We start from the raw sequence: 12,306 nt of genomic DNA on the forward strand, positions 1-12,306 counted from the left end.
AACTACCGTCTCTTTGTGAGCAGTGTCAATAGGCATAGGTCCTGGGCTAGGGATGGCAGTTTGTGTCCACTTTCTCTTTAGCGCTGGGACTCCGTTTGGGTTGGATCTGTGAATGCTGCCACAGTTTCCAAGTTCATATGTGTGTTGGTCCTGTTGTGTTTGAAAGACAGTTTCCTTGATAGCTTCCAGTCCCTCTGGCTCTCTTGATCTTTCAGCCTCCTCTTCCACAATTCCCCTAGCTGGGCAGGGGTAGGGGGGTAGAGAGAGACATCCTATGTAGGACTGAGTGTTCCAAGGTCTCTCACTCTCTGCACATTGTCCAGTTGTGGGTTTCTGTGTTAGCTCCTATCTCCTGTAGGAGGAAACTTCTCTGATGATGGCTGAGTGAGGTACTTATTTATGGGTGTGTGTTTTTTCTCTAGCAGAGCAGTAGTTAGTTTTCCCCTAAGCCCATGACCTATCTAATCTCAGGTTCTTGGCAACCCAAGCAGTAATAAACATGGGTTCAATGTCATAGAGTGGGCCTTAAATCCAGTCAGATAGTGGTTAGTTACTGCCACTGTTGGCACCAGTATATCATGCAGGCAGGTCACTATTGTAGATTTCAAAGTTTATAGCTGGGTTGGTATTTACATTTCTCCTTAGATAGTGTGTGCTGTACCTTCAAGTACCATGAACACTACTCAGTAGAGGTAAGGCTCTAGGTAGGCACCAGCTTCACTTACCTATGTTCAGTAAGTTACATAGGTGTTGTCTTTAGCAGTCGCGCAATCATCAGTTTGTGCAGTGCCACCATTAGTCTTGGCAATAGCCTGAATTGTTTGGAGGTTTCCCATGGGACCCCTTTGGCCAACAACTCAATTGGAGAGGACCCATTCCTGCCACTGTAGGTTTCATTTGGTGTCAAGAGGTACCTAGTTGGGGCTTTATCTGCTCTGCTCTTTTTTGATTCCTTTTAGATTTCATATATTTATAAAGAAGCTTCTACTGTAGTAGGTATGTTTCCATGTAACTCCTCAAATGGCCCCTTAGTGTTAACTGTCCTTTCCCAAATTCCCTCCCTTCCCCTTCTCCTCTCACCTCACCTTCATTTAATCCCTTCATCCCAGCCCCCTCATCCTTCCTTAACTATATATTCTATTTCTCCTTCCTTAATCCCGCCCCATGAGCCCCTTAAACAGTATGCATAGCAGTGTGCCTGCCAAAGACTTAACAGCTAGCATCCACATATAACTGAATATATTTGTCTTTTTGGGTCCGGGTTACCTCACTCTGGGTGACTTTTTCTAGCTCCATCTATTTATTTGGGAGTTTCATGATTATTTAACAGCTGAGCAATACTCCATTGTGTAAATGTACTTCATTTTCTCTCTTTATCCATTCCTTCTCTTGGTGGACATCTAGGCTTCTTGATATTCTGGTCTGGGGTTGTTTTTGTCCTTAATTTTTCTTAGGTGTGGTTAGGCTCTTCAGGTTGAAGTTTTCCCTCCAGTGCCTTCTGTAGAACAGGCTTTTGTGGGTAGATAGTTCTCAAATTTATGTATAGTGGGTTCCCAGGAAATGCCTGCTGGAGTTGTGGGCTGCAATAAAACAATGAGTTGGGGAGAGAGGGAAGGAGGGAAAGTGTGATCATCAGCTATGGGATGGGGGAGTGAGTCCTCAGCTGGTGGTCTGCTGCAGAGCTTGGGGGTGACACTGGGGATTGGGATGAGACAGGAGATCCGCAGTTAGCCTACCTACCTCCCTGGTCACTGTGGCCACTGCTAGCCCACTTGCTTCCCTAACTGGAGCGTGGCTACAGTTTTAACCAAACGTACCAACTAGAGGCAACAAGCCGTGTTTTTATTACCCACTTTAAATAAAAGAATAGAGATTCAAGGGTAAGGTTTTTTTGAAGCTGTATACAGAAACAATTGAATCTTGTACTTTTTAACTGTGTTATTTTTAGCCACCAAGAGAATCTTTTTTTTAATACCAAGCTATTTGGTGTCATTATATTGTTATACAAATACTAATAAATATAAAATAGACTGAGTAAGATAGTAGTCACTCTATAGAAATGGGGATTTCAAATGTTAAACAACATTTGAAAATAAACATTTTAGTTCTCAAGTGAAAATCAAGTCTTTTGTTGTTTCCTACTGCTACTTTTATCTGAACAAGGCTAAATACTACCATCCACGTGGTATAATTTTCCTTTATTGCCAGGATGTGTTTATTAATAGATAATTTGTTGAAGCTGGTTTTGTCATTATTACATGGAAGTTTTCAGTTGTATGATGTGCCAGTTTATATCAGCCGTAAATGAAAATGCTAAGGCAGACAACTTAGTTCCTGTTCAGTAGCATATGTAAGAAATAATATCTCTACAGAGCGGAAGATGAAGGGCAAGGTGTTGGCCTGCAAAGCTGCAGAGGGGAATCCTGTAAACAACTGAATTTGGTTAGTATGGATTGTAGATATGCTCTAGGTTGGTATGTATAACAGACATTATAAATTAATGGAAATATTGGAACCTATTTATGTAGAAGGATTCATCCCTGTGCTGCCATCACTGCAGTGTGCAGAAGGGGTTTATGTAAAGATAATTAGTTCACATTTTACAAGTTGTTCCAATTTTTTTAACCTCAAAAAACATACATAACCAATGTTTATATGTGTTGTTGAAAATAAGAAGGGCCATGAGTGTACCAGACACTGCTTGTGTTTCTACTGTCAAAAACACTCAGCCTCCTATTGTTTGCTCCTTTTTATTTGCTTTGCAAATTTTGTCTTGTTATTTTGTATTTTTTTTTGTTTGCTCATTTTTGTTGTCATTAGAAATGGGGTCTTACTGTGTAGCCCAGATGGTCTGAAACTCATGATCCTCCTATCTCACTCCCATCATTGGATGTTTTCAAGAATAAATTGCTTTTTTTTTTTTTTTTTTTTTTTGGTTTTTCGAGACAGGGTTTCCCTGTGGCTTTGGAGGCTGTCCTGGAACTCGCTTGGTAGACCAGGCTGGTCTCGAACTCACTGTGATCTGCCTGCCTCTGCCTCCCGAGTGCTGGGATTAAAGGCGTGCGCCACCAACGCCCGGCCCAAATTGCTTTTTAAGATTTTATTTATTATTAAGTATATGGTGTTCTGCCTTCACGCCAGAAGAGGGCACCAGATCTCGTTACAGATGGTTATAAACCACCATGTGGTTGCTGGGAATTGAACTCAGGACCTAGAAAAACAGCCATCTCTCCAGCCCCCGGATAAATTGCTTTTATTTTATAATTTTTAAGAAATAAGGATTCAAACATTAAGATAACTCTTTATGGTATAATTGTGAATATTGACCATATACATCACTGGGTAAGCTTCATTGTCTTAAAGGATGCCACCATGGCTCTCTGTGATTGGTCTACAAAGCATGGATCTTCCTTCCTCTCCCTATGAACTTTGCATTTTCAAGATGTCATGTGGAATAATACGTGCTTTGTCTTTGCATGTGAGTGTCTCTAGTTTTCTCCTCGTTCTTGCTGAGTTGCACCATTGCACAGCTCTGGCACAGAGCAGTGCCTGTCCATTTAATACGTCAAAACTTGCTGAGTGTCCCTGGGTTTTGGGATTTATGAATAAAGCCCCAATTATCATCCATTCTGTGTAGGTCGGTACTCAGTTCACTTTAGTGAATATCTCGAAGTTGGTGTTACAGGTTATAGAGTATGCATGCATGGGTAACTAGACAAGCAACTTCCATGACTAGCATTGAAAAACCTGGGATTTACTTTATGTTTATTTATATATGCACATTGTTTACTTGTAGGCAGTTGAATTTCCATTTGTTTATTCAGTTAGTTTGATGTGGGAATTAAAGCCAGGGTCTCAAGCTTGCTAAGCCTGTACTCTGCCAATGAGGAAATCGCCTTAGCGCTTAAATTAACTTCTGAAAGCTTGACGTTTTATTTGTGTGACTAGCCAAACATTTTAGACTCCTATCCCTCATTTTCTCTTCAGTGAAAAGGTGATAAATGCTCACCTTCTAGTGAGGGTTTGATGAAATGTCCCATGGAGAGCGCCTGAAACAGCACCTGGCGCAAAGTAAATATTAGCTATTCAAGGAAAGAAAAAATGTGTCTGAAAAACACGCCTGAGGCCATAACTTAAATATTGCTGTGGAGGCTAAGGAGGTGTAGATGTTGGGACATGTGGGAGACAGAAACATTTGGTTTTACAGAGAGGAAACGTGACGGGGTTAAATGGTCTTAGAATCAGATCTGAATGGTTCCCTGTGCAGTGAGATTTCAGTACACATGGGTAGAGTCTGCACTGGAAATAAGGTTCTTTTCTCCGTTATAAAAACGCATACACACAAGCAACACTGAAAGGATGCAGCGGGTTGCATTTAGATACGTAGGCATTGCATATTATATATACAATATTTAAAAATGGAAGGGGTCATGAATCTGAGGCATGTGGGATGAGTTGGAAGGAAGAGAAGGAGAAGGAAATGATGTGATTATATTTTAGTTAAAAGGAAAGCTAATGTAAATATATATTAAAAAGTGCCATCTGCAGAAAACAAAGCTTACTCCTTGAATACAAACAACCTGTGTTGTGTGTGTTTGTGTTGCTGACAATTGAACCCAGGCCTGTAACATGCTGTACCATGAAGCCACATCTCCAGCCACAGGAAACATACCTGTAAGCAATTATAACTCATATTAAAGTGATTGCCGTGCGATTCCTGCCAAGCAGGCCCCGTTGCTGTCAAGAGTCCCGTGTGAATGTGTATCTCTGCTGAAAGGAGAGGACAAGGAACCCCGTGCATGGTGTGTTCCTGCTGGCTGTTGTGTGCATTGCAGTTGAGTGTGGAGCTAAGCAGGGAGAGCCCGTAATGATGAGGCAGTCAGCAGTCAAGTTACACTGTCAGGTTACCTAGGAGGCAGAAATGTAAACCGTGGGCTGGGTGTGGTGATGCACTCCTGTAATTCCAGCTCCAAGAAGGCCGCTGATGAGGCCAGCTGAACTTCACAATAAGCCCCTGTCTCCAGAAGGGAAAATAAAGGCTTTATGGTCCCACTATACATATCTCTCTCTCTCTCTCTCTCTCTCTCTCTCTCTCTCTCTCTCTCTCTCTCTCTCTCTCTCTCTCTCTCTCTCTCTCTCTCTCTCTCTCTCTCTGTGTGTGTGTGTGTGTGTGTGTGTGTGTGTGTGTACCATTATATATGTAGGGAAAGGGTCTGTCATCCCTCTGTGATCTCATAAATACTTTAATTGAGACAGGTTTGATTTTTTTTTAATTTGTTTGTTTATTACCAGTTCTGTTCTGAAATAACAACAATTTCTTCGGGAAACTGTTATGTGCTATTTATTAATTCTGCACACTTTATCCTCCAAAATCAGTGAGCTCTACTGAAAAAGAAAGTTACAGTAGCAAAATAGACTTGAGGTCACTCAACTTGTGACCTTGATGTTAGTTTCCAGATCTTAAATCCTAAATCTGTGGCACCTTTGTCCTGGGCAGTGACTCAGACAGTGACAGCCATGTTCACGTGGGTCTCCAGAGGGTTGTTGCTGGGTCAGGCACTGGTCTGTTTATAAACTGTCTGGTTCTCAATTGTATCTGAAGTTTCTGCACCACTCCATTGTTTATCCACTGTAAGAAGTGGATGTCTCTCCATTCTCATCTCCTCTGTCCCTGGAGCCAGCAGCAGCCCAGCCTCCTAGGATGTGCAGCCAGTGATGCATTGGGCTTTCCTTACACAGCCAGGCCTAAGAATGCACCAAAGTCCATACTGCCCCGGCTGGAGTTCCAGCCAGTCCCTGAGCACTAAAGCCAAGAGATTTCAACAAACGGCCAGAGGAAAGCCAGCGTTTGCTTTTTAAACCAGAGTAGACTGTTTATGTGAAGTCCTGGCCACTGATCAAGGTATGTCGCTTCATTTTCTATCATACCCTTTCATGTCATTTTAAGAGTGTGGATTACGTAGCATCCGTGTGCCAGGGCCAGAGTTTAGTTTTATTTAAAGTTAAAAATAAGCCTCGCATTGTTTTTCACCTTCAGGATTAAAATAACTATTCTTCACAGCTTTTGTCTTTTTAAGGAAGCTCTCTCTTAACAAAATACAAATTTGTTTGGTTAATAAAAACAGGAGCCAACTAAAAATCTTCTTGTTCAGCTGCCAAGAGAGGGAATGAAAAGGGAAAAAAGCCAGTTTCTCCCTTTCCTTCTGTTTCTAGTGTGAACAAAGCTAAGAAATGTTTGCTTCTAATACCAGGATGTCAGTGGTGCACTATGAGCAACACAAATTGCTGCAGTCTCAGGCTCGCTTGGGTAAGAGATTTGGGGGGAGTTGCATAGCCCTTTTTCACACATGTAAGATAATAAAAAATTGTCAGTGGTGGTATTAAGTCACTGTCTCTTCCTTGAATATTCTAGAGATCAAATTCATGAGAAATTAAGTCTTTAAAACAGAAATGAAATTTCACTGTGTGGTAAAATTGTAATCACATGATAGGAAGTAGCTCCTAAAAATACTGTTTTAAACTGGGTCTGATGACTGAATGGGAGGGTTACCACAGGTTCCCAGCAAGCTTCATAGTGAGAGCCTATCCCCACAGCACCCCCAACTCACACCCCGCCCACAAACCGCCAAAACTTCTGAATCTGTCCAACCCTCAACTCCAGCACTTTGGAAGCAGGGGTTTGAGGGTCAGAAGTTCAAGGCCAGCCTGTGTTACATGATACCATGTTTCAAAAAAAATCTGCAAAGGGGAACTGGAGAGATGACTTGGCATTTGCTGCTCCTCCAGCAGCCATATCAGGCAGTTAGCAACTGTTGTTAACTCCCAGGATCTGGCTCCCACACATGCACACGCGCATACACACACACACACACACTCATTAAAATTAAAAGAAAAAAAGAGATAGCTTTAAAAAAAAGGCTGATATGGGCTCATTTCTTCAGCAATTTTCTTACTGTTACAGTGTGGATAAAAACATACACTTGCTTGAAAAATGCCAGATGAAGTGAGATGTAACTGGCAGTCCTCCAAGTTGTCCAAATTCCCTTCCTTGTGGCAATTCTCCAAAGTTCCTTCCTGGTCAAGGGAAACACTGTATAGTCGTCTAGGGTGGGGCTGATTCCTTCCACGTGCAGCAGACCTCCCCCTAGCCTGAAGGACACTTACACTTGCCAGGTCCCCGTCCTCTCCCTCCCAAGCAGAAACCAGATTCCACTTTTCTTATGTGGCATGCAGGGTTCCTGCAAGGTCTCCCAGGTTGCCATGGACACTCTGCCTGAGACATTTTAAAAGAAGAAATGTAGCAACAGGGAAGTAAGCATTCTTTCACTCCATCAGTTTAGTTCTGTTTTTCTTGAAATAGCTTCTGCCTCCAAGAAGTTTGGTGTGGTTGTTGCAGGGCAAGGGAGACCAGTGTTAGCGCCAAGACTGGCCCCCACATGAGCGCCATCCCTCTAGAGACAGCTCACTGCAGCAGTGTGGCCATCACAGGTGCCCTTCAGAAGAGAAACAGCTGAAAAGACAGTAGTATTTCTTCACACTTAGGGGGTAATTTTATTTCTCTTAAGTCCTGCAAGCTAAGTGTGTATTTAGTATACACAGGTCACTTGTACCTTTTATAATATTTCTTTGTTTGGAATTCTTTTCTTGGTTTGTTTGCTTGGTTTGGTTTTTGTTGTTGTTTGAACACTGAGACAAGGTCGCAAAAGTGACTCTGGATAGCTTGGAATTGAACATGCAAGCCAGGATGGCCTCAAACTTGGAGGAATCCTGCCTCTGGCGAGATTTCGGGAGTGCGCCAGCAATGCTAGGCTTTGTCTTAATCTTTGTAATTTATTTGATGTGCATGATGTTTTGCCTGTATGTATGTCTGTATGCCACTTGAATACCTGGTGCCTGATGAAGCCAGAAGAGGGTGTCAGATTCCCTGAGTCTAGAGTTAATATTGCTGTGAACACAATGTGCATGCTGGAAATCGAACCCAGGTCTTCTGGAAGAACAGCCAGTGCTCTTAACCACTGAGCCATCTCTCCAACCCATTTTTTTCTTTTTAAATGACTTTCAAAAGGTTTCCTTTTTTAATGCTTACACCTGTAATGACGTTTTTTCCACATAAAAAGTAAAATGGGACAGACTATGCCAAATGAGTCAGTAGGAGTATTGCACAGTCCCTTTAAAGAGCAGAAATTTGGTCTCATTTCCTTTGGTCTTTTAGGGATTAATTTTATTCTCTTATTTTCTGTAGTATTATTGTGTGTCTATATGGGTGGTGTGTGTATGAGTGGGTTCAGGCAGCAGGTGCCCCGATGAACATATGGAGTCAGTGGATAACTTTTAGGAAGTGGTTTTCTCCTTCCACCATGGGGTCCGGAATGGGGTTCGTTTCATGAGACTAGTGCTGTGTGATGGCTAATCTTTGTTGCCAGCTAGAGGGAACACCAAGAAGAGGGAATTTCAGTGAGCTGCCTCCACCAGGGTAGCCTGTGAGCATCTGTGGGGAATGGGTTTGAAGGCTGACACAAGAGAGCCGAGCCCACTGTGAACAGCACCATCCCAGGCAAACGAACCTGAGTTGTTTTTTAAAAGTAGCTGAGTCAGGTAGTGGTGGTGCACACCTTTAATCCAAGCTCTCAGAAGGCAGATGTAGGCCGGTCTCTGGGAGTTCAAGTCCAGCCTGATCTACAGAGCAAGTTCCAGGACAAGCTCCAAAGCTACAGAGAAACCCTGTCTCAGGGAAAGAAAGAAAAAAGGTAGCTGAATGTGTGAGAGGGAGCAGGCAGATAAGCAGCCTTCCTCCATTATCTCTTGCTTTAGTTCCTGTCTTCTCTCAGGAACTGCAACCTTAAGCCACATAGATCCTTCCTTCTTCCAGCTTGGTTCTGATCGGTGTTTGCCACAGCAACAAAGAAGTAAACTGGAACACTCCTCAAGTACGTTACCTCCTGAGCCATCTGCTTGCCCGGTTTTGTTTAATGCACCCAAACCTATATGTAGCTTAAACTGTAATGTAGATGTGAGGTTAAATTTAAATTACTCCTTGTAGGTAGCACAATATGTCTTATTTATTCACGTTGAAATTATTTTATATTTATTTGTGTGTATGTATGTACACATGTGTAAGTGCATGCATGCTTGTGTGTGTCACTTACTGAAACGCATTTGGGTTTTGAGAAATGCATGAAGAAAGACAAAAACGTGCAAGATGAATCTAATCTGAGAAGTGAAGGCTGGCCAGACATTACTGAGGCTTATTCACAGACACTGGTAGGGTAGGATTTTAGGCTCTGTAAATCTTATCTGGAGAAACCCACCTAAGAAAAACTAACAGAGGATCAAATGCAAAGTGAAAGAAAATCTACAAAGTGTAGAAAGATTTGCTCACAAAAAGGATGTATTTTTCTGTTTTGCAAAGAAGCAGTAATATTACATCTACTTTGATTGAGGTAATTAAAACAATAGTAATTTGTTTTACTAGCATGCTAATCAAAGTATATGAAACACTGACTAGTTTGATCTGGTTTTTCTTTCTGGCCATATATATATTGTGACTAAGTGGAAAATAGTTTGGCAGTGCCCAGAAGGGAGAGCAAATTCCAAGATTTACCTTAATATATAAACCAGACCTCTTGTGTAAATCAGTTGGTCTTAACTCTTAAAAAGTAAAAAAAAAACAAAAACAAAACTAACTTTGCCCTTCAAATGACATTCCTCCCTGAGTTTTTGTTTTATTTATATGTGCAAAGTGAATAAAATTTTTCCAATCATGTTTCCTTGACTTGAAGAGCCTTCCATGATATGTCCCTCTTAATCTTCTCCTTTGGAATTCTCAAAGCTCCTAATAAATGGTGTTTGTAAAGCAGGTAACATCTTAGGGTTTGTTTTTCTTCTTCAGAAGTGCTACAATGTCTTTGGGTTCATAGAACACTTCTGACACCAACTGTGTGAGTTTTTTCCTAACACCAACTTTAACTCTCCAACTCTTCCTTTGGGACTTACTAATCAGGTGTCCCATGGTTTCATTTTGATACTAAGAGCCCCTGGAGTTAGCCCCCACTTCTGACCCGTTAACTCTGTTACTCCCCCAAGGTCAGCACCTTGTCAGTTGGCTGTGTGGGAGGTTTTATTCCCCTCTAAAGTCAGTGACTTGTTAGAAGTGCCCAGGGCCCAGGGAAACTCTGTACTGTCCATGTTACACTCAAGGCTACAGATGAAATGTGTCAGGGCAGTGGCTCAGGAGTCGGGGTGCTCCACCTCCTGACATGGAGGTGTGCGTTTCCTCCTCAAAGCTCTGGGAAAGTGTCCATGAACATGACTGATTATTAACTCAGACTCCAGCTTTTCTTTCTTTCCAGAAACTGTGAAGAATGGGGCTTTGAAAGTTGTCAGTTAATTAGTCTTGATCTTTCTGCCAAGGAGTGCCACCTGAAGCTACCCAGGATCTCCCATTGTTAGAACAGAGGAGACTCCAATCACCCAGGAAATTCCCTGTGAGGAGCATTATTAGGAATTTCCAGTTGCTTTAGGAGAGGCTCTTGCCAGGATCCAGAAACAAGGGTTAAATACTATGTATTTCTGTAGTGCAAATAGATCCTAAAATCAACTAATCTTACTTTCCCTGCCTCCGTGTGAAGAGGGACCCATGATGGCAGATGAATACTAGCCCTGACTTAAATGTGCTGCTGTGAGCCTAAATAATTTCTCATAAAATATCAGCAACTTTTCATAGTTACTCTATTGTCATTTGGGCGAAACCTTAGTGTAATTGGTCAAAATCATAGGCTTCATTTCACAGAGCTTCCACAGTAACTGCTAATTTTATCTAAGCAGTGGTTCTCAGCTTGACTGTGTTATCTAGTCAGAAACTGCAGCCATGTAGTGCAGACCTGGCTATCATGGGAACCTGCCTTAGTGTGTCACTGGATTCTAGAGAGAATTCATGAGATTCTGTAGTAGGGGCATTTGGTCAGCTTCAGAACTGAGAATCACGTGTAGGTCCCGGGTAGGGAGAACAGGAAGGGTACTAGAGTCTGAGCACCTGAAAATAGTCAAAAAACAGTGGCTCTGAGCTGGCTACTATTCCACCTCACAGCCTCCTGCTGCTTCTATGGTCCTACTTCCCAGGTTTCTGTGTTACCCCAAGTAATAATAGTCTCACATTGGAAGATTTGGAGCTAGGAGCCACAGATGAGAGAACACTAGGACTGTTCTCACTCCGCATAAGCTTATGTAATTATCCTTTTCATTATCCACTAGCCTGTCAAAGAACTTTAAGACTGTTTCCATTTCCTAGCCAATGTGAATAGGTTGGCAATGAACTCTGCTGAGCTTGTGTGACACAGGATGTCGATTCTTCTGGGTGAATGTCAAGGGGTGGTGCAGCTGGGTCATGTGGTAAACTAATTTTTATTTATTTATTATTTATTTTTGAGGATTCTTCATACTGATTTCCAGAGTGGCTACACCAGTTTGCAATCCCATTAACAAAGAGTGAAGAGTACCCTTCCCTCACAACTTCACCCACATTTGTTGTCAGTTGTTATGATGATCTTAGCCATTCTGACTAGGGTGAGAAGAACTCTCAAAGGTGTTTTAATTTGTATTGCTAAGGATGATGAACACTTTGAAGTACTTCTCATCCATTTTTGTTTCTGCTATTAAGAACTCTGTTTAGATCCCTACTACCCCATTTTTTAACTGGGTCATTTATTTCCTTGACTTTGATTTTTGAGGGTTTTGTATATTTTGGATTCTGTTAGATAGATAGCTGGCAGAGATTCCTTCCTGGTTTGTGGGTTTCTTTGTCACTCATTGGGTTGTTTCTTTAGCTGTACACCAGCTTTTAGCTTTGTGCGGTCTTCCTCGTCAGTTGTTGGTTTCATTCCTGGGCAAAGCAGAACCTCTTCAGAAAGTCATTCCCTTCACCTATACATGCAGGGCACTTCCTGCATTGTCTTCTATCAGGTTTAGCATTTCAGATTTCAAACTGTCTTTGGTGCACTTGAGGCTAATTTTTTATACAGGGATATAGATATGGGTCCAATTGCATCCTTCTGCATGTGGACATTCAGTTTATCCAGAACCATTAGTTGAAGAAGCTGATCCCCTCCATCTCCCCACCCCTGCCCTACTGAAGCATGTTTTTAGCCTCTTTGTCAAATATCTGTAGTTGTGTGCACTTACATTTGGGTCTCCTCTTTTGTTTCATTGCAAATTTGTCTTTTTTTTTTTTTTTTTGCCAGTACTATAGTTGGTTTGCTTTGTATATTTTCAAATCTGTAGTGGGAATCCCTCCAGTAGGACCTTTTTTGC

The 12,306-nt window shown here is 41.9% G+C and overlaps 1 protein-coding gene across 5 annotated transcripts in view; it reads left to right on the forward strand.

Moving 5' to 3' along the window:
- The window catches only part of Fgd4 (FYVE, RhoGEF and PH domain containing 4), a 170,820-nt gene that overhangs the window by 50,052 nt on the left and 108,462 nt on the right, over window positions 1-12,306 (forward strand). Inside the window, exon 1 of one of the 5 annotated variants that reach the window (XM_040751201.1) lies at window positions 5,703-5,902. The exons of the other annotated variants lie outside the window; for them this stretch is intronic. The gene's annotated coding sequence lies outside the window, so the exon portion shown is untranslated. Of the gene's footprint in view, window positions 1-5,702; window positions 5,903-12,306 lie in introns of those variants that run through there. 5 annotated transcript variants of the gene reach the window in all.

This window comes from Mesocricetus auratus, unplaced genomic scaffold (genome assembly GCF_017639785.1).
Source record: "Mesocricetus auratus isolate SY011 unplaced genomic scaffold, BCM_Maur_2.0 Super-Scaffold_100008, whole genome shotgun sequence".
Classification (NCBI taxonomy): Eukaryota; Metazoa; Chordata; class Mammalia; order Rodentia; family Cricetidae; genus Mesocricetus; species Mesocricetus auratus.